The following is a 23,167-nucleotide window of genomic DNA, read 5'->3' on the forward strand; positions in this document are numbered from 1 at the left end:
TGGGTAAGTAGAAACCTACATATTTGAGCTGTTTCTGAACCCGAGACACTACTCTTGTAGTGTCTCCCACCCGCCCTCCTCCTCTTACCAAAAAAAAAGGACTCGGTTGTGTGTAGGTAAGGTAAGGCTTTTTCTATTTCTCTTCTTGTTTTATTGTGTGATTGGTTAAAAACTTGGGTATTTAGAATAGTGGGAATGGAGGTTAAGGCAGTTGAATGTTCCTCCTGCAGAATGTGGGAGGTAAGGGTCGCCAAGGGTGTCCCTGCTGACTGCATCTGCAGGAAGTGCACCCAGCTCCAGCTCCTCGAGGACCGCGTTAGGGAACTGGAGCTGGAGCTGGAGCTGGAGGAACTTCGGATCATTCGGGAGGCGGAGGGGATTATTGAGAGGAGTTATCGGGAGGCAGTCACACCTCAGGTAAAAGAAGAAGGTAGATGGGTTACTGTCAGGGGAAGGAGAGGGAACCAGCAGGCAGTGCAGGGATCCCCTGTGGCCGTTTCCCTCAACAACAGGTATACCGTTTTGGATACTGTTGGGGGAGACGACTTACCAGGGGTAGGCAATGGGATACAGGTCTCTGGCGCAGAGTCTGTCCCTGATGCTCAGAAGGGAAGGGGTAAGAGGAGCAGAGCATTAGTCATTGGGGACTCCATAGTTAGGGGAACAGATAGGAGGTTTTGTGGAACGAGAGAGACTCACGGTTGGTGTGTTGCCTCCCAGGTGCCAGGGTACGTGATGTCTCTGATCGTGTTTTTGGGATCCTCAAGGGGGAGGGGGAGCAGCCCCAAGTCGTGGTACAAATAGGCACCAACGACATAGGTAGGAAGACAGATGGGGATTTAAGGCAGAAATTCAGGGAGCTAGGGTGGAAGCTTAGAGCGAGAACAAACAGAGTTGTTATCTCTGGGTTGTTGCCCGTGCCACGTGCTAGCGAAGTGAGGAATAGGGAGAGAGAGGAGTTGAACACGTGGCTGCAGGGATGGTGTAGGAGGGAGGGTTTTGGTTTCCTGGATAATTGGGGCTCTTTCTGGGGTAGATGGGACCTCTACAAACAGGATGGTCTTCACCTGAACCAGAGGGGTACCAATATCCTGGGGGGGAGATTTGCTAGTGCTCTTCGGGGGAGTTTAAACTAATTCAGCAGGGGGATGGGAACCTAAATTGTAGTTCCAGTGTGCAGGATGTTGAGAGTAGTGAGGGCAGAGATAAGCTTATAAGGACACAAGAGGGCACTGGCAAGCAAGAGCTTGGTTTAAAATGTGTCTACTTCAACGCCAGGAGCATCCGGAATAAGGTGGGTGAGTTTGCAGCATGGGTTGGTACCTGGGATCTCGATGTAGTGGCCATTTCAGAGACATGGGGAGAGCAGGGGCAGGAATGGATGTTGCGGGTTCCGGGATTTAGATGTTTCACTAAGAACAGAGAAGAGGGTAAAAGAGGGGGGGGAGGTGGTGTGGCATTGTTAGTCAAGGAAAGTATTACAGCGGCAGAAAGGACGTTTGAGGACTCGTCTACAGAGGTAGTATGGGCCGAGGTTAGAAACAGGAGAGGTGAGGTCACCCTGTTGGGAGTTTTCTATAGACCTCCAAATAGTTCCAGAGATGTAGAGGAAAGGATAGCAAAGATGATTCTTGACAGGAGCGAGAGTAACAGGGTAGTGGTTTTGGGGGACTTTAACATTCCAAATATTGACTGGAAATACTATAGTTCGAGTACTTTAGATGGGTCTGTTTTTGTCCAGTGTGTGCAGGAGGGTTTTCTGACACAGTATGTAGACAGGTCAACCAGGGGCGATGCCACATTGGATTTGGTCCTGGGTAATGAACCCGGCCAGGTGTTAGATTTAGAAGTTGGTGAGCACTTTGGTGATAGTGATCGCAATTCGGTTAGGTTTACCTTCGCGATGGGCAGGGACAGGCATATACAGCAGGGCAAGAATTATAGCTGGGGGAAAGGAAATTATGATGCGATTAGGCAAGATTTAGGATGCGTAGGATGGGGAAGGAAACTGCAGGGGATGGGAACAATCGAAATGTGGAGCTTATTCAAGGAGCAGCTACTGTGTGTCCTTGATAAGTATGTACCTGTCAGGCAGGGAGGAAGTTGTCGAGCGAGGGAGCTGTGGTTTACTAAAGAAGTTGAAGAGCTTGTCAAGAGGAAGAAGAAGGCTTATGTTAGGATGAGACAAGCTAGCCAGGAAGGATCTAAAGGGAGATATAAGAAGAGCAAGGAGAGGACACGAGAAGTCATTGGCGGATAGGATCAAAGAAAACCCTAAGGCTTTCTATAGGTATATCAGGAATAAAAGAATGACGAGAGATAGGTTAGGGCCAAACAAGGATAGTAGTAGGAAGTTGTGTGTGGAATCGGAAGAGATAGGGGAAGTGTTAAATGAATATTTTTCGTCAGTATTTACTGTGGAGAAAGAAAATGTTGTCGAGGAGAATACTGAGATACAGACGACTAGGCTAGATGGGATTGAGGTTCACAAGGAGGAGGTGTTAGCAATTTTGGAGAGTGTGAAAATGGATAAGTCCCCTTGGCCAGATGGGATTTATCCTAGGATTCTCTGGGAAGCCAGGGAGGAGATTGCAGAGCCTTTGTCCTTGATTTTTATGTCGTCATTGTCGACAGGAATAGTGCCGGAAGACTGGAGGATAGCAAATGTTGTCCCCTTGTTCAAGAAGGGGAGTAGAGACAGCCCTGGTAATTATAGACCTGTGAGCCTTACTTTGGTTGTGGGTAAAATGTTGGAAAAGGTTGTAAGAGATAGGATTTATAATCATCTTGAAAAGAATAAGTTCATTAGAGATAGTCAGCACGGTTTTGTGAAGGGTAGGTCGTGCCTCACAAACCTCATTGAGTTTTTTGACAAGGTGACCAAACAGGTGGATGAGGGTAAAGCCGTGTATGTGGTATATATGGATTTCAGTAAGGCGTTTGATAAAGTTCCCCACGGTAGGCTATTGCAGAAAATACGGAAGTATGGGATTGAAGGTGAATTAGTGCTTTGGATCAGAAATTGGCTAGCTGAAAGAAGACAGAGGGTGGTGGTTAATGGGAAATGTTCATCCTGGAGTATAGTTTCTAGTGGTGTACCGCAAGGATCTGTTTTGGGGCCACAGCTGTTTGTCATTTCTATAAATGACCTGGATGAGGGTGCAGAAGGTGGGTTAGTAAATTTGCGGATGACACGAAGGTCGGTGGAGTTGTGGATAGTGCCGAAGGATGTTGTAGGTTACAGAGGGACATAGATAGGCTGCAGAGCTGGGCTGAGAGATGGCAAATGGAGTTTAATGCGGAAAAGTGTGAGGTGATTCACTTCGGAAGGAGTAACAGGATTGCAGAATACTGGGCTCATGGGAAGATTCTTGGTAGTGTAGATGAGCAGAGAGATCTTGGTGTCCAGGTACATAAATCCCTGAAAGTTGCCACCCAGGTTAATAGAGCTGTTAAGAAGGCATATGGTGTGTTAGCTTTTATTAGTAGGGGGATCGAGTTTAGGAGCCACGAGGTCATGCTGCAGCTGTACAAAACTCTGGTGCGGCCGCACCTGGAGTATTGCGTGCAGTTCTGGTCACCGCATTATCGGAAGGATGTGGAAGCTCTGGAAAAGGTGCAGAGGAGATTTACTAGGATGTTGCCTGGCATGGAGGGAAGGTCTTACGAGGAAAGGCTGAGGGACTTGAGGTTGTTTTCGTTAGAGAGAAGGAGGAGAAGAGGTGACTTCACAGAGACATATAAGATAATCAGAGGGCTGGACAGGGTGGACAGTGAGAGCCTTTTTCCTCGGATGGTGATGGCAAACACGAGGGGACATAGCTGTAAGTTGAGGGGTGATAGATATAGGACAGATGTCAGATGTAGTTTCTTTACACAGAGAGTAGTCGGGGCGTGGAACGCCCTGCCTGCAACAGCAGTAGACTCGCCAACTTTAAGGGCATTTAAGTGGTCATTGGATAGACATATGGATGAAAATGGAATAGTGTAGGTCAGATGGTTTCACAGGTCGGCGCAACATCGAGGGCTGAAGGGCCTGTACTGCGTTGTAATGTTCTATGTTCTATAACTCTCTGCAGCATCTCGCTGTGAAAGATTGAACTTTATCTCATTTCTTTTTCAGCTGGGAGTCAGTGCGGCTCAGTGGGACTACTAGCTGTCTCCCACCTCACAATCCATCAGTGCTGAGAAAGCAATGGGAGATATTACTCATGGCTGAGCAAGCACAGGACACCGATTTAAGGTGAATGGGAAAAGAACCAAAGGCAACATGAGGAAAAACCTTTTTTATGCAGCAAATGGTTAAGATCTGATAAGTACTGCCTGAGAGTGGACGGAGGAAGATTCAACCATAGCTTTCAAAAGGATATATGATAATTATCTGAAGGAAAAAAAAATTCAGGTTTTCATGGAATACATGAGGATGTGGCATGAGCTGAGTTGCTTGTGCAGAGAGGCAGCACAAGCACGATGAGCTGAAACCTCCTTTTGTGCTGTAAGTATTCTGTGATCTATGATTCTATACAAAGTGAAACCAACACTCACATCTGAGAAACTGACAGGTACAGTGTAAACCCCACACTAACAAACCAGCAAATGCCAGGGACAGAGTAAAACCAACAGTCCTCGACAAGAAACTGACAGATACTGTGTGAAACCCAAAAATCACTTATCAGGATTTGGCAGTTAATGTGTAAAAACCTCTCTTCAATATCCATCCTGCAAGGTACAAAGAAAATTAGGTACAAACCCAGGCTCATACTTCGAAGACTGAGAGATAAAGAGCAAAACACAGACTCACCTACAAGAGGCTGACAAGTACAGAGAATAAAATAGAGGGGGTGCAGATTAAAAACACATGCATGTAACGGATACTGATAGGGATAGAATCAAACCCTTTCTCACACATGACACGAAAATTGGTGGTGTCGTAAATAGTGAGGAGGAAAGCCTTAGATTACAGGCCAATATATATCGTCCGAGGCAGAGAATATAAGAGCAGGGAGGTTATGACGGAGCTGTATAAAAAACTAGTTAGGCCACAGCTGGAGTACTGTGTACTGTTCTGGGCACCACACTATAGGAAGGATGTGATTGCACTGGAGAGGGTGCAGAAGAGAGTCACCAGGATGTTGCTTGGGCTGGAGCATTTCAGCTATGAAGAGAGACTGGAAAGGCTAGGGTTGTTTTCCTTAGAGCAGAGAAGGCTGAGGGGAGATAAGATTGAGGTTTACAAAATTATGAGGGGCATTGATGGGTGAGATAGGAAGAAACATTTTACCTTAGCGGAGGGGTCAATAACCAGGTGGCATAGATTTAAGGTAAGGGGCAGGAGGTTTAGATGGGATTTGAGGAAAAAAATTTTACCCAGAGGGTGGTTGGAATCTGGAACGCACTCCCTGAAGAGGTGGTAGAGGCCGGAACCCTCACAACATTTAAGAAGTATTTAGATGAGCACTTGAAATGCTATAGCATACAAGGCTACGGGCCAAATACTGGAAAATGGGATTAGAATAGTTAGGTGCTTAATGGCCAGCACAGACACAATGGGCTGAAGGGCCTGTTTCTGTGCTGTATAACTCTATGACTCTATATCAGAAACTGATAGATCTGGACAAAAGCTGATGTTCACATCAAGTTGTTGACAGATATGTGGTGAAACTCACATTTTTTTTTATTTCCAAAATATACTTTATTCATAAAAATCTGTAAAAATTACATTCCCAAACAGTTTAAAACAGCATCAAGTCAAAGAATACAAACAGTGCAAAGGTGATCAGTTACCTTCTGTACAACCATGAGTTGCCTCACAACCCTTCCATTTCATTGTCATGCCATATACATTTTTACATTTACAGCACACAAAATTTCTCCGATACAGTTCGAGGGGTTTCCCATAGATCCAGCCCCTCAGTTCAGCTTGGTGGGGGGACCTTACACTGTGGTCTTTCCCCATTGAGCCTTTGCTGCGGCTGCCCCAAGCTTTAGTGCGTCCCTCAGCACGTAGTCCTGGACCTTGGAATGTGCCAGTCTGCAACATTCGGTGGTGGACAACTCTTTTCGCTGGAAGACCAGCAAGTTTCGGGCAGACCAAAGGGCGTCTTTCACCGAATTGATAGTCCTCCAGCAGCAGTTGATGTTTGTCTCGGTGTGCGTCCCTGGGAACAGCCCGTAGAGCACAGACTCCTGTGCTACAGAGCTGCTTGGGATGAACATCGACAAAAACCACTGCATCTCTTTCCACAAAGTTAACTCACATAGCAATAGCAGAAACAGTCACAAACCAAAAACTGAAACATACAGAGTAAAAACCCACATTCTCACACCAGAAATTCACGGCTACAAAGTGAAGCTGACTCTCTCCTCCCAGGCACTGACAGGTTCAAAAGAAAACACGCACTAACATACCAGGAAATGAAATGTAGGAAATAAAACCTGATTATCATGTCAGAGATTGGCATTAATGACAGTTGTGGTACCCAGAATGCTCTGCGCTCCAGAATTTGCCTTGTCTCTGAGAAGGAGCAGGCGCGGTAGTGGCTGACCTCCATCTGCAGCTGGAGCGGAATATTCACAAAGTGCAGGGAGACCGCGCCCTTAGTGGGTGCACACAGCTGGAGCAGGGCGTCAAGGCCACAATAGGATGGAACAATCCCGTTTGTGTCCCTGCGGGTGGCGGTGAAGCTTTTCCCTGTGAGGCGTCCCGAAACTGCCCGCCAGCAAGGTCAACTGGTCAGAGAGCGTCTGTAAATGGATAGGAATTGGGGATTGGACAGGGAGCGTCACTAAATGAATAAGATTTGGGGACTGGGCAAGGAGCGTCTGTAAATGGATAAGAATTGGGGATTTGGCAGGGAGCGTTTTTTTATCCGTTCGTGGGATGTGGGCGTCGCTGGCTCGATCTCAGCTGCAGTAATGTGTCCAGTTCTGGGCACCAGGTTTCAGAAAGGACATCAAAGCTTTTGAGACAGTTCGGAGGAGATTTACGAGAATGATACCAGAGATGAGGGGTTTCAGTTCTCTGGACAGGGTGGTGAAGCTGGGATTGTTGGCCAAAAATGTCAAGGGGAGGTGAGGAGAGATCTTTTTACCCAGTAACTGATTCGGATTTGGAATGAATTGTCTGACAGGGTGCTGGAAACAGATTCAATTATAACTTTCATAAAGGAATTGGACAAATATTTAAAAGTGAATTTCTCCAGGACTATGGGGAAATAGGCAGGGGGTTGGACTAATTGCATCATTTTTTTCACAGATTCAGCACAGGCACAAAAGACCGATTGGCCTCCTTCTGTGCTGTATGATTCTATGAAATAGTGACAGTCAGGGCAAGTCTGTATAAGAAGGAGAAATGGAGACAGGTCAGGGAGAGCACATCACCAAAACTGGGAGATACTACATTGGACAGGGAGGGTCGGAGGGGGAGAGAGCACGTACATACAGTCAGAATCAGCACCTTCAGGGGAGGAGAGAGAGAGGAACCAGTGAGTGTAGAACTGCACCCAGCCAGAGTCAACCTGCTGAAACACCAGTGAGTTCACACTGGGGAGAGATCATTCACCTGCTCCGTGTGTGGGCAGGGGTTCACTCAGTCATCCAACCTCACTGAACATCAACTTGTTCACACTGATCAGAGACCTTTTCAATGTCCTGACTGTGAGAATAGCTTGAAAAGCAGTAATGATCTGCTGAAACACCAACACATTCACTCTGGGGAGAGGCCGTTCCCCTGCCATGTGTGTGGGAAGGGATTCACTCAGTCATTCAATCTGCTGCAACATCAGCAAGTTCACATGTAACTGCAGGGGTTGGATTCTGCTGTTGTTGCTTCTATTCATCACTTTCAGAGACAAAGTTGGGTCTTACTTTATAACCAGTGTAGTCCAGAGCAAAAGCGTCTTCATAATGTTGAGATAAACGGGAGAAGAAACCGGTAAGTGGCGGCGAGGATGGGGGAGGTGCTGCACCATCACTTTAATGGTGGACCCTCCCTCCCCCGGGGTCCTTGCTGCACGTCCGCCAGGCCCAGTGGCTCTGATTGGGGTCCTGAGAGCCCCTGAGACTCGGTGCAGCTGAGGCTGCGCTCACCCCCGCTCAGCTCTGTTGTGATATTTAAAATACGAAAGGCCTGTCGGACTGAGAGCTGATCTGGAATTTAGAAAGCAGCATTACTGGAGGCTCATTGCTGCTCAGCACAATCTCACCCCCCGCTCCTGGGAATTGTTGATTCTACATCCTGTAGTTCTGTTCTTCACTTAACTAGAGGGGGAGATGTGTGACCAGAAAAACAGAGCAAATTAAAAAACACAGCTGGACAGATGTGCAACAGGTCAATCTACTGTTACAATAACTCCATCACTGACTCCCTCCTGACAGTAACCAGCCCTTTCACAGAGACTGTGGGTGGCTCTGAAAAGAGCCTTTGGTTTATTAGATGTCATTTCGGCCGCTTTCCTTTTTCTGGGAGCTCTGAGCGCTGGTTTTCTTGGGCAGCAGCAAGGCCTGGATATCAGGCAGCACCCCGCCCTGAGCGATGGTCACGTCTCCCAGCAGCTTGATGAGCTCCTCGTTGTTGTGGACGGCCAGCTGCAGGTGTCTGGGGATGATGCGGGTCTTCTTCAACGTTCCAGGGGCGGCACAGTGGCGCAGTGGTTAGCACTGCAGCCTCACAGCTCCAGCGACCCGGGTTCAATCCTGGAACTGCCTGTGTGGAGTTTGCAAGTTCTCCCTGTGTCTGCATGAGTTTTCTCCGGGTGCTCTGGTTTCCTCCCACAAGCCAAAACACTTGCAGGTTGGTAGGTAAATTGGCCATTATAAATTGTCACTCGTTTTGGTAGGTGGTAGGGAATGTAGGGACAGGTGGGGATGTTTGGTAGGAATATGGGATTAGTGTAGGATTAGTATAAATGGGTGGTTGATGTTCGGCACAGACTCGGTGGCCCGAAGGGCCTGTTTCAGTGCTGTATCTCGAAAACTAAAAACTTCTTGTTGTCCCGGGCCACGTTACCGGCCAGCTCGAGGATTTCAGCGGTCAGATACTCGAGCACAGCAGCCAGATAGACCGGGGCTCCGGCACCCACACGCTCAGCAGAGTTACCCTTTCTCAGGAGCCTGTGATCATGGCCCACCAGGAACTGCAGTCCAGCCCGTGAGGAGCGAGACTTGGCCTTGGACCGAGCTTTCCTGCCGGTCTTTCCTCTTCCAGATATTTCCACAATCTCACAAATACTTTCACAAAGAATGGATAATTTCTCAGCTTTTGTCATAAGCATGAAGCAGTTCGGATGGCCGAGTGGTATAAGGGGCGGTGTTCAGGTCGTAGTGTTTTCTGGAGGCGTGTGTTCAAATCCCACTTCTGCCAAGTTGTGTTTTGACTGAACTGGAGGGATTTGGGAGCAGCGGTGAAGGGAGAACATGGAAGAATATTGACAAGTAAAATGAAAATGGACCCAAAGATGTTTCTTCAATACATTAGAGTAAGAGGCAACTAAAGAAAGAGGAGTGCACTGAAAAGACCAAAAAATCACAGTGATTTTTGACATCTTACCAGGATTGAGTGGCGCGTGCACGGGATGATGTCATTTTGCAGCGCCAACGGCATCACATTTCCGCAACAAATCCATCTTCGTGCATGCCTGATAAAGCGTCATTGGGTATCTAGCCACCCGATCCCCCCACCACTTGGCTGGAGGAAGTGGCTGAATGGGAGATTTTGAAGCTGTAGCTCTCCCCCCTCGGCAACTCACTCCAGGCCTCGACGATTCCCCCCCTCAGCCGCTCGCTCCAGACCTCGCTGCTCCCCCACCCCCCCCCCACTCCCCTGGCCAGTTGTTCCTCGCTTCGCACCACCCCACTCTCTGGCCACTCGCTCCAGGCTGCGCCGCTTCCCTCCTCTCAGCCACTCACTCCTACGTCGCCCCGTCACCCCTTGAGGCCCTCCTGCTTCTACAGGTGGCGCCTGGTGAAGAAATGTGGGAGCGAGTGTCACGGCCAGAGCTAGCAGCTGTGGGCTGGGCTGGGACAGGGTGGGGGGTGGGGGTGCGGAGAGCGAACAGCCAGAGTGCGGAATTTCGCCAGTAGGGAGGAGGGGGAGAAAGCGAGTTGCAGAGGGGGGAGAGCGGTCAGTGAGGTGGGAGCTAGTAGCTGCGTTCGGGTGAAGTCAATCCTGGTCAGTTATATAAACAAATCACAATAACGAATTGGCAGCACATTTTATCCTCTGCCCGATTTTCCTTTCCATCGATCGGGGTGCTAATTCACTATCTTCCAATGGAAATTCAATCATAAAATTCCTTTTGTATTTAATAGGATTACTGAAATGTTAAATGGATCTGAGGATTACAGTTAGTATTAGGAAACGCACCTGAGTGAATTAGCACCCCAATCGATGGAAAGGAAAATCGGGGAAAGTATAAAATGTGCTGCCAATTCGTTATTGAGATTCGTTGAGTAATTCGATTCTGCCCAACACTGAAATTGGCGGCTTTTTTGAATTCAACCTTTCTGCCAGGACGACAATTTAAGCCAATGATTTGCTGTATTTTCTAATTCGAGGCTCGGCAATTGGTTAAGACATGCGAATGGGAAGAGGGTGACCAATCAGAAGTGGGCTCTGGATAGACAAGCAGAGTTAACGTTTCGGGTCAGTGACCCTTCTTCGGAACTGACCCGAAACGTTAACTCTGCTTCTCTTTCCACAGATGCTGCCAGACCTGCTGAGTGAATCCGGCATTTCTTGTTTTTGTTTCAGATTTCCAGCATCCGCAGTATTTTGCTTTTATTTTAGTGGGCTCTGGATAGCGCGGGCTCAAACTGCGGGAATTCCAGGTCCCTGAATGATTGAGCTGAAACTGATCAGTTTCACAAACCCTGTCAGTTTCAGTGCAGGAAACACCGTCTCGGGGGAAATAACATCACAAGTGGGTCTGGTTCCCGTGACCGATTCAACGGCTGCTGCAAAACTCCCGGATTCCCTCATTGCATCGAAATCATTTTGAAATTCTATGAAAACAATGAGTGATTCTGGAGGAGTGATGTGGCTTTTCATTGAGGGCATGTGTGGACGGGGGAAATAACTAAGTGTAGAGCCTCGGGCACTGTTTACACAGCCCGTTTAGAAAATCAAATCCACTGCACATCCTTGCTACAAATGAAATGTCAAATTTGGGGATTCTAGTTTTGTATCTCGAACACAGCACAGATTTATTCCAGACAGTTCGAAACAGCCTATCCCAGCTCCCGTTTCCAGGTCACTGCTCTCTCTGTGAGGCGGTGGGTGGCTCTTAGAAGAGCCTTTGTTGTGTTTGCTGGAAAGGGTCGAGTGTTCAGCCGCTGAAGCCGTAGAGAGTGCGGCCCTGCCGTTTCAGAGCGTACACCACATCCGTGGCAGTGACCGTCTTGCGCTTGGCATGTTCAGTGTAGGTGACCCCATCCCTGATCACATTCTCTAGGAAAACCTTCAACACCCCGCGAGTCTCCTCATAGATCAAACCCGAGATTCGCTTGACCCCGCCACGGCGAGCCAGGCGGCGGATTGCTGGTTCGGTGATGCCCTGGATATTATCACGAAGCACTTTGCGGTGCCGCTTTGCTCCGCCTTTGCCCAGTCCTTTCCCTCCTTTACCTCTGCCAGACTTTCTTTTATTAATTTCCAAAATATACTTTATTCATAAAAATCTGTAAAAAAAAATACATTACAAAACAGTTCCAAAAAGCACCAAGTCAAACAATACAAAGAGTGCAAAGGAGATCAGTTTCCTTCAATGCAGGAGTGAGTTGCCTCACAACCCTTCCATTTCATTGTCATGCCATGTACATTTTACAGCAAACCAATCTTTTCTGGCTACAGTTCGAGTGGTTTCCCATGGATCCAGCCCCTCAGTTCAGCTTGCTGAGGGGACCTTACACAGTGGTATTTCCACATTGAGCCTTTGCTGCTGCTGCCCCAAGTTTTAGTGCGTCCCTCAGCATGTAGTCCTCGACCTTGGAATGTGCCAGCCTGCAACATTCGGTCGTGGACAACTCTTTGCGCTGGAAGACCAGCAAGTTTCGGGCAGACCAAAGAGCGTCTTTCAACGAATTGATAGTCCGCCAGCAACAGTTGATGTTTATCTCGGTGTGCGTCCCTGGGAACAGCCCATAGAGCACAGACTCCTGTGCTACAGAGCTGCTTGGGATGAACCTCGACAAAAACCACTGCATCTCTTCCACACCTGCTTTGCAAAGACACATTCCAGAAAGAGGTGGGCAACGTCTCTTTTCCACCACAGCCACCTCGAGGGCCGCGTGTGGATGGGGTGAGACTTCGGGTGTGCAGGAAGGATCTGACAGGGAGGGCTCTTCTCACCATCAGCCAGGCTACATCTTGGTGCTTGTTTGAAAGTTCTGGTGATGAGGCATTCTGCCAGGGGACCATCCGACAGGATCCACCATCTCCTTTTCCCGTAGGGCCTTGAGGATATTCCGTGCAGACCACTGCCTGATGGATTGGTGGTCAAAGGTGTTTTTCCACAGAAACTTTTCCATGAAGGATAGGCAGTACGGCACAGTCCAACTGGATGGAGCATTCCGCGGCAATATGACCAGGCCCATCCTTTGCAACACTGGGGACAGATGGAACCACAGCACGTAGTGACACTTGAAGTTTGCAAACTGGGGATCTACACACAGCTTGATGCAGCCGCACACAAAGGTAGCCATAAGGATGAAGGCGACTTTGGGTACATTTTTCCCGCCCTTATCCAGAGGTTTGAACATCGTGTACCTCCGGACTCGGACCATTTTGGATCCCCAGATGAAGCGGAAAATGGCTCAGGTGATCGCCACAGCGCAGGAATGCGGTATGGGCCAGACCTGCACCACGTACAGCAATGTGAGCACCTCGCCCTTGATGACCAGGTTCTTACCCATAATGGAGAGAGATCGCTGCTCCCACATGCTCAGCTTATGTTGTACCCTGGCTACTCGCTACTTCCAGGTTTTGGTGCACGTCTCAGCCCTTCCAAACCATATCCCCAGCACCTTCAGGTAATCTGACCTAACGGTGAAGGGGACAAAGGATCGGTCAGCCGAGTTCCCAAAGAACATGGCCTCGCTCTTGCCGTGTTTAACATTGGCTCCCAAGGCCAGTTCGAGCTGGTCGCAGATGCTCATCACTCTGCGCACAGACAGTGGATCCGAGCATAAAACGGCGACGTCATCCATGTACAGGGAGGCTTTAACCTGAGTGCCTCCGCTGCCTGGGATTGTCACCCCTCTGATGCTCGCATTCTTCCTAATAGACTCAGCAAAGGGTTCAATACTGCAAGCAAACAAGACAGGGGAGAGAGGACAGCCCTGTCTGACTCCAGATTGGATCGGGAAACTTTCTGATTCCCACCCATTGATTGAGACTGCACTACTGATGTTTGTGTAGAGTAGTTTGATCCAATTGCAGATTCCATCCCCAAACCCCATTTTGGGCCACCAATTTCTGATTTCTGTCCTCTCCCCCTTCTGCTTGTCGATGAGGGTGATGATGCCTTTCCTCATGGATTCTAACATGCTGCCAGCCTGGAGCATACTCTTGTTTACTGGCAGACATGTTGATTCTTTCCTCAAATCAGTGCACAATAAAAGAGACTGATTCTGTCAGGCTCCTTTTTATACAGGCCACCTGGACCTGGCTGAGAAAGGCAGAGTGAGAGCAGGGAGGGGAGGAGACAAGAGTGAAGATTAAACAGAGAGCTAGATGGAGGAGACACCCAGAGTGACAGACAGAGAGAGAACGGCCCCTCATCTTTCAGCTCCACCTCCAGTTTCCTCCGGGCTGCCAATTTCAAACCCTTTATTAACAGTAGAACCAAAACCCAGCTCTCCACACAAACCCTTCCAGACTCGGCCTTCATAGTCAAGGCTTTCCAGAAAGCCGGAGCTTTTAAATATGGTCCCGATGCAATTAACACTCAGTAATATTCCCACCTAAACACAGTCCATTCTATACTAAGAAACCTCCTCAGTAACATCACCATTTCCTCACACATCCGCTTCCAGCAGTTCACAGCAACTTACTGCAGCTGTTTCGGGAATCTCCTGTGTTAGGATTGGAGTTGGAAAGCGGCCTTTACCCGGCAGTGTTATTGTCTCACACTGAATCTGCCAGACATCCTGTTCTCTTTATTGCGAGAGAGAAAGCACGGATTTAGGAAATGTTCATTTGAAATGATCTCTATTGAGAACGAGCCCGGCCGTGGGACAGGTATTCCAGTGCAAAAAGCTTAGAACCTTTGCCTTGGATGGGTCCACGTTGATCCATTACATTCAGAATCACCTCCTTGAAATAACTCCATAGTACAACTACAGTAACCACACAGCATCTGCTTCAAACACTCCTCCACATTTTATCTGTTCAGACCGTCAACACCTCCAGCTCTTTTGTTTAAGTGGAACCCATCAGGTGTGTATAGGCTCCTTCTATTCTGAAAGCTGTAGCACTGGTTCAGGGAATTCAGCCCTGTTTCTCTGCTCGAAAGGATCAGCCATGCTTGATCTGCCTCGTATTTTGCTTTTATTGCAACGTTACAAGACCTTCAATCCTCTGGCACACACCTGTATCCAGTGAGGGATTGGAAAATGATGGTCAGACCTTCCACTATTTCTTCCCTGGCTTCTTTCAACAGCCTGGGGTACATTTCAACTGGTCCTGATGATTTATCCACATTCAACGATGCTCATCCCATTAAGACTTCCTCTCTCCTTAAGTTATCACGTCCAATACTTCACACTCCTCCTCCTTAATAACAATATCGGCATCACCCTCTCATTCGGGAAAACAGTAAAGTATTCATTCAGGATATTGGCAACATCTTCCACCCCGATACAAAGGTTACATTTTTGATCTTTTATGTGCCCTGCTGTTTGCTCAGTTGCCTCTGACTCTCATGTTTTAATGCAACATCTTTGGGTCCATTGTTACTTTGTTGGTCCATGTTCTTTCCTGCTTTCTCTTTGCTCTTCACCGCTGCTCCCAAACGCCTCCAGTGCAGTCAAAACGCAACTTGTCAGAAGTGGGACTCGAACCCACGCCTCCAATGGAGACTGCGACCTAAACGCAGTGCCTTAAACCGCTCGGCCATCCTGACTGCCGGCGATATACTATCAATGCTAAGGAAATTATTCATTCTTTGTGAAAGTATTTGTGAGATTGTGGAAATGTCTGGAAGAGGAAAGACCGGCGGGAAAGCTCGGGCCAAGGCCAAGTCTCGCTCCTCCCGGGCTGGACTGCAGTTCCCGGTGGGCCGTGTTCGCAGGCTCCTGAGAAAGGGTAACTATGCTGAGCGTGTGGGTGCCGGAGCCCCGGTCTTTCTGGCTGCTGTGCTCGAGTATCTGACCGCTGAAATCCTCGAGCTGGCCGGCAACGCGGCCCGGGACAACAAGAAGAACCGCATCATCTCCAGACACCTGCAGCTGGCCGTCCGCAACGACGAGGAGCTCAACAAGCTGCTGGGAGGGGAGACCATCGCTCAGGGCGGGGTGCTGCCTAATATCCAGGCCGTGCTGCTGCCCAAGAAAACCAGCGCTCAGAGCTCCCAGAAAAAGTAAAGCGGCCAAAATGTCATCTAATAAACCAAAGGCTCTTTTCAGAGCCACCCACAGTCTCTGTGAAAGGGCTGGTTACTGTCAGGAGGGAATCAGAGATGGAGTTATTGGAACAGTGGATTGACCTGTTTCACATCTGTCCAGGTGTGTTTTCAGTTCCCTCTCTGGATTTCGCTCTGTTTCTCTGCTCACACATCTCCCCCTCTAGTTAAGTGAAGAAGTGAACTACAGGGTGTCAGAATCAACAATTTAATAAATCCCGCTGCCTTCGATTTGATAAATCCCGAGATTATCCCGGTGCATTAACGGGAACTGGTTCGGAGCTGATGAATTAATTTAATAATGGAAGTGTCCGGGTTAATTCTCTGTTTTTCATTTGGACAGTTTTAATTGTGTTTTTTATTTCTCTCCGGTGATCTGAGCGCCGCTTCTCAATGAGAATCTGCTCCCGGAACAGAGTAAATGCAGGAAGGAAGAGGCCATTCTCGGGCTGTGTGTCTCTCTCCTAACCTGATCTGTTTAGACCGCACTGTTCCCAGAGGACGGAATCAGTGAGAGTTGTGCACACACAGGAGCTGAGTCCATTGCAGCGCTTTAATATGTGCCTTCCCCCCGGCCCTCCCTATTCTCCGGACACAGAGCTGTCTGTTCCCCCCGGCGGCGGGATAGGGTCGGGGATTCTCTCCCCGCAGTGTCAGGGTCTGCAGCCCCGGGGAACTGGCGGTTTCAGTCAGAGTGACCGAGCTAACTTACATATCCTGCGTACTGATCTCCAATGGATTCAAATATTAGTGAACTCATTGGGTAATGTTTGTAAATAACCCTCATGTGAACGGACCCGGCTCCATTAATGCCTTCCAAATAAAACTGGGATCCATTTCTTTTCCCCAAATGCCAGCTAACGGATCCCAGGAGCGGGTTGAGATTGTGCTGAGCAGCAATGAGTCTCCGGTAATGCTGCTTTCTAAATTCCAGACCAGCTCTCAGTCCGACAGGCCTTTCGGGAAAGTGATGTGACAAAACAGAAACCATGTGACCGCCCCTCCAATCTAATGGGTTTGATGATGAACAGAGATGGCAGCTCTTTCCTTTGCTGATTTGGTGGCTCTGAAAAGAGCCCTTGTTACACTTGTTACTGAAGCTGGGTTTAAGGTGCGTTCCCCGCGGATGCGGCGGGCCAGCTGGATGTCTTTGGCCATCATGGACCGGGATCATTCTGGTGAATCTGCTCATTTTCCGACAGAAGCATCAGTCGCTGTTTGAACTGTTTAAAGTCAGGGGTGTATTAGCAGCCAGAAAGTGAAGGGCAGTTCATTGCTCCCTGCAGCATTATCCGCCTCTTTCAGGAGAAAGGATCAGAAACCGCTCGTTTCTGTCAGTCCCCGAGAAGCCTGTGAGAAGCGGTTAGTCGCTAATTTGTTCCTTTTACAGAGAGGAAGCTGATATTTGTCCCGTTTTAAATTGCTGAACTGGACCTTCCTCCCGCCGCTTACAGTTAACAGATTGACAAATGAAAACGATTCCTAAAATCGCGTCAGGATTTTGTGACGGTAAACACAGTAAAACAGAACATAAAATGAGAGGTTTTAAAATTGTTGCCTGAAAATTGAAATTTTCCATCACTTCAATTCCTTCCTGCTCTGGAATTGCCAGGCTTTTTCCAATTGGAAAATCTAAGCCAATGAGAACTTTGATTTACTTATATGTGATTCTCCTATTGGTTAAGAATTGGATTGAGAAGCGGGTGACCAATCAGAGACAGAGTCAAACTGCGGGGATTCCAGGCCCCCAGTAACTGAGCTGAAACTGTTCAGATTGACAAACCCTGGCCGTAGCTTCACACATTGGACACTTCACACTGAGTCATTCAAGGGCTGGTGTGAGAGAAGCTTCAGATCCTGTCATTGCTCTCTGACTCATTATTCATCTAGAACCAAACAATTAGTAAATGTGAAGCAGTGAAGAGTCTTTTCACTCTCACTGCAGAATGTGTCATCTGGAGAAATAAGGAACTGTTATTTTCGGAGATTCCAGGTTAATTCCTCCCTGAACAAATCCATTCCTCACATTCCCGATCACAGCCTATCCCAGCTCCTGTTGTCACCCGACTCCAGCTGAATTGGAGAAACTCATGTGTTGGGGTTTGAGTTGTGAGGTGGGGTTTCTCCGCCAGTGTTCCTGTCTTACAGACTCTCCCCCTGAATTTGTGAACTGAGACTGTACCGAACACATCTCCAGTTAGAGTGAGGGCCGGATATCCCTCTGTTTTATTACAGAGAGTGGGGAAAGGGCTGGGTGGAGGGGAGTCACCAGGGATCCTGGATTTACTCCAAATCATTTCCATGTGGAATCTGCAGGCGGGGCCGGGACAGGGATCATTTGATCAGGGGATCAGCTCTTTCCTGAGAGATGTGGGTGGCTCTGAGAAGAGCCTTTGTGTTCAGATGTTTCCAAGTTTCCCGCGCTCTTACACTTCTTTCCAGACCCTGCTTTCTGAGCCTTCGCTGCTTTCGGCTTGACCTTGCTCTTCCATGTCTGCACTTTCTTCAGCGCCTTTCCGCCCGCCGCACTCTTGCCTTTTTTGACCTTCTTCGCAGGAGACTTTTTCTGAAGCGCTGCTTTCTTCACCACCTTATTTGGCGTTGCCGCCGCCTTGCTGCTTGTTTTCTTGGCTGTTACTTTCTTTGTTGTCACTTTCACGTCTGCTGGTTTCTTCACTAAAGATTTCTTGTCTGCTGGTTTCTTCACTGAAGATTTCTTGTGTGCTGGTTTCTTCACCTTCTTTCCCACTTTTCCCTAGGTTTTCCTTCTTGCTGATTTTGAAGGAGGCGGAGGCTCCCTGTCCCTTGCTCTGCACCAGGGAGCCTTTGTTCACATTCCTCTTGATACTTTGCTTGATCTGGGTTTTGAGCTTCTCCTGAGCGGTGGCAGACCTGCAAGGAATCAACTACCAGCTAGCGTATAAAGAGAGACCAAGGCTTAGGGCCTTCAGTTACCTGGAGGGGAGTCGGAGAGGCAGCGGATCCTGTGAGGAACCACAAACCAGGAAGGATGAGAAGGTCATTGTCAGGGGACAGAGGAGATTAAGTTAAAGATTTACCAGTTTATAAGCAAGCGCAGAGCCAAGGAACGGTGCTGGGGCAGATCAAATAATAGGAAGCTGTGATCAGTTGGAAGGCAAGAGTGATTAAATGACAGAAGAGATGATGGTGCAAGGCAAAAGTCAGGGAAAGAAAAAGTAACATTTTGTAAGCACAGATACCAGGAGTGGGGTTTGAACCCACGCAGACACATGTCTATTGGATCTTAAGTCCAACGCCTTAACCACTCGGCCATCCTGGTACATTAGCCAACCACTGAAAATGAAATTTAATGTGATCCGGGTGCCATCTGGCCTTTCACAATATGAAGTTATGACTCCTCTCCCATGCTGAATTGGACCCTTCATTATTTATGAACCTCAATCGGATCACCCCTCAGTCAAGGTTTCTCTAAGGAGTAGGGTCCCAACTCTTTTAGTCTAACTTGATAACCAAGATGTCTTATACTGGGTATTCGTCGAATGTCTCTCCTCTGTACCCTTTCCAAAGCCTCAATATCACCCATCATGTGAGGAGACCAAGACTGGATACAATATTCCAAGTGAGTCCTGACCAAGGTTTCATAAAAGGACAAATTCGGGACATCTCAGATACTGAAGGAGTCCGTGTCCAGAAGCAGCAAGACCTGGACAACATTCAGACTTGGGCTGCTAAGTGGCAAGTAACATTCACACCACGTAAGTACCAGGCAATGACCATCTCCAACAAGAGAGAATGTAACCATCTCCCTTTGACGTTCAACAGCATTACCATCGCTGAATCCCCCCACCATCAACATCCTGGGGGTAACCATTGACAAAAGCTTAACTGGACCATTCAGATACATACTCTGGCTACAAGAGTAAATCAGATAGTGGGAATTCTGTGATGAGTAACTCAGCTCAATGCACGAGGTGAAATGCTCATTAGGAGAGCTGGAGAAATGGACTGGTCATGTGGGCAGAAAAGTGGCAAATGGAACTCAACTTGGAGAAGTGTGAGGTGATGCCTTTGGTGAGGTCAAACACAGCAAAGGAAGACACAATTAATGGGTGAATGCTGAGAGGTGTAGAGGAAGTGAGGGACCTTGAAGTGAATGTCCACAAATCCCTGAAAGTAGCAGGACAGGTTGATAAGTTGGTTGAGAAGGCTTATGGAATCCTTTCCTTTATTAGCCTATGTATAGAATATAAGAGCAGGGAGGTTATGCTGGAACTGTATCAATCATTAGTTAGGCCACAACTTGAGTTCTGTGTGCAGTTCTGGTCACCTCATTCCAGAAAGTATGTAATTGCACTAGAGAGGTTACAGAGGAGATTTACAAGGATGTTGCCAGGACTGGAAAAATGCAGCGATGAGGAAAGATTGGATAGACTGGGGTTTTTCTCCTTGGAATAGAAGAGGCTGAGGGGAGATTTGATTGAAATGTACAAAATTGTGACGGGTCTGGATAGAATGGATGGGAAGGGTCTATTTACATTAGTAGGGAGGTCAGTGACCAGGGGGCATAGATTTAAAGTGATGTGTTGAACAATTAGAGGGGAGATGAGGAAAGGTTTTTTCACCCAGAGGGCTGTGGGAGTCTGGAACTCACTGCCTGTAAGGGTAGCTGAAGCAGAAACCCTCAACTCATTTAAAAGGAGTTTGGATGTGCACCTCAAGTACCTGAATCTGCAGGGCTACGGTCCAAATGCTGGACAATGGGATTCAGCTGGGTGGCTCGTTTTTTGGCCTGCCTTTGCTGGAAACTTTCTATGTTCTATGATTCTATGCAGACACAATGGGCCGATGGCCTCCTTCTGCACTGCAATAATTTTGTGATTTTTGACTCTCCAAAACTTGTCAACCATCTACAAGGCACAAACCAGGATGAGTGCAGCACCAACAATACTCTAGAAACTCGACACTGTTCAGGACAAAGCAGCCACCTTGATTGTCACCCCATTCACCACCTTAAACATTCACTCCCTTCATCACTGACACACAGTGGCAGTAGTGTGTACCATCTACCAGATGCACTGCTGCAACTCACCAAGGCTCCGCAGACAGCACCTTCCAAACCGAAGACCTCCACCACCTTGAAGGACAAGGGCTGCAGATGCATGGAAACACCACCATGTGCAAGCTCCCCTCCAAGTCACACACCATCTGATCTGCAAATATATCGCTGTTCATTCACTGATGCTGGGTCAAAATCCTGGATCTCCCTTCCTAACAGCACTGTGGGTGTACCGACACCATTTGGAGTGCAGCAATTCAAGAAGGGAGCTCACCGCCATCTTGTCAAGGACAATTAGGGATGGGTAACAAATTCTGGACTTGTCAGTGTCGCTCACATCCCATGAAAGAATATGCCTCATCTTGTACTCAATTGTCCTCTGAATGCAGCCCAACCCCCTATTTGCTCCAGCTATCACTTCACAGCATTGCTGCAGTACCTTGAGAGATCTGTGCATTAGAACATCCAGATCTCTGCTCAAAATTATTTTCTTTTTTCCACCTACTTTAATGTTTGTCCCTGAAGGGTGTATGAATGTTGAGCATTCGCCCTGTCCACATGAATAACACTGCACTTACCCAAATTAAACATCATTTACCAGTCATGAACCCAATCTCCCAACACATTAAGATCAGCCTGAAACAGTCGAGTATCGTCTACAGTCTGAACACTCGCACAGATCTTCAAATCATCTGTAAATTTACAGATGGTGCCCCCAACACCTACATCCAGATCATTACTAAAAATAATAAAGAGCAACAGTCCCAACACCGATCCCTGTGAGATACCATTGGTGACTGGTCTCCAAACAGATCCAGATCCATCTGTAACTACTTTCTGCCTACGTCCTGCCAGTCAGTTCCCAATCCAGATCAATATATTACCACTGATACCAGGGACTTTAATCTGATAGAGAAGCCTCTTGTGTGGAACCTTATCAAAATCTTTTGGCTGAGATCTGCTAATTGAACACAGGCCGGGGATGAGGCCTAGGCCTGTCCTGCTTTGTGTGTGGGTCTCAGGACCACACAAGGTGAGATCAGCTCACTGAGCACAGGCCCATCCTGCTCTATATGGTGCTCAGTACCTCACCAAATGAGAATAACTAACACACCACAGGCCATGGAGCCTCGGCCCATCCTTCCCTGATTGCGGTTCAGTGCCAACCAGGTCAGATCAGCTAATTCAGCACAGGCCGGAGATGGAAGTTGGATCTTTCCTGCTCTGGGGACTCCGTACCATACCAGGTGCGATGAAGTAAAATACCACAGGCCGGGGATGGAGCCTGAGATTTCCCTGTTCTGTGTGGGGCTCTGTAGAACAACGTGTGAGAAGAACTATCATCCCTCAGGCTGAGGAAGGAGCCTGGGCCCATTCTGTTCTGTGTGGATCCTACCACACTGAGTGGGATCAGTTAACACAACACAGGCCATGAATACAACCAGGCCATTTCCTGCTCCGTGTGGCTCAGTATCACACCAGGTGGCATCAGCTAACACAGCACAGGCTGGGGCTGGGGCTGGAGCCTGGACCCGCCCTGCTCTGTGGGCTCAGTAACAACCCGTAAGATGAACTTTTTTCAAAAGACTTCAGTGTATTTATCTCTGTCCAACACTCTGAGGCAGCTTTCTGTGTTTATAAAGAGTGTAATTTATTGACTGGTCTCTTGGATCAAACAGGGTAACAGACAGAGGTCTGTGTGCAGAGGGTTTGGGGGTGAGCTCTGATTCCTAACCCTTTCTGGATTGTGAAGAATAAAGAATGAATGAGAGAGAGAGAATGTGGGAGAAGGGATGATGCAAGAATTTGTCCGTGAACCTGATTAAAAGTGGCTCAAACGCAAGATAATATTAAGATATCAAGAGCAGAACATTAACATAATCTGAGTTCCGCGATCTGGTCGGGTCCCATTCCCCTGACGTGAGGAATGAACGGGTGGGGAAATTCCGCCTGGAGTTATATTTGTCTCCAATGAAGATGAGTTCACAGTGAGGCTGGAATAGCTCAGTTGGGAGAACACTAGATTGAAGAACCAGGATACAATCCCTGGTTTCATCAGTTTTAATTTGGTGTCTCCTTCATTTTAAGTAGAGAGAATCAGAGGGGAGATTTTCCACTCGACCCCATGGGCTGAATTTTATACTAACGGTGCGGCTCTCGGCAGAGGCACCGGAAGTGGGTGCCGTCACCACACGAGTGAAATGTGGCCGGCCGACCCCGATCACGGAGCAGCCGACCAATTAATGAAGGGGAGGCGTGGGGCCCATATAAACAAGGACCAGAGGTAGGGAACGAGGCACCGATGGCACCGACATCTGACACAACGGCAGGCGCTGGCACCATATTTAAAGGGCTGCCAGCCCTGCATTCACTGCTGCCTGGTTTAAAGGAGTGTCTTCCTGAGAGCCCTCTGCTGCCCCAGGTCCCGTTCTGCTGCCCCAGGACCCATTCTGCTGCCTCTGCTGTCCCAGAACCCGTTCAGCTGCCTCTGCTGCCCCAGGATCCGTTCTGC

The 23,167-nt window shown here is 48.1% G+C and overlaps 2 non-coding genes across 2 annotated transcripts; both read right to left on the reverse strand.

The window, feature by feature from the left end:
- Positions 1-15,036: 15,036 nt before the first annotated feature.
- Positions 15,037-15,119, reverse strand: trnal-uag (transfer RNA leucine (anticodon UAG)). The gene has a single exon. It is a non-coding gene; the product is annotated as a tRNA-Leu (tRNA).
- Positions 15,120-18,835: 3,716 nt separating this feature from the next.
- Positions 18,836-18,918, reverse strand: trnal-uaa (transfer RNA leucine (anticodon UAA)). The gene has a single exon. It is a non-coding gene; the product is annotated as a tRNA-Leu (tRNA).
- Positions 18,919-23,167: the final 4,249 nt, after the last annotated feature.

The sequence above is a fragment of the Heterodontus francisci genome, unplaced genomic scaffold, assembly GCF_036365525.1.
Source record: "Heterodontus francisci isolate sHetFra1 unplaced genomic scaffold, sHetFra1.hap1 HAP1_SCAFFOLD_286, whole genome shotgun sequence".
Lineage (NCBI taxonomy): Eukaryota > Metazoa > Chordata > Chondrichthyes > Heterodontiformes > Heterodontidae > Heterodontus > Heterodontus francisci.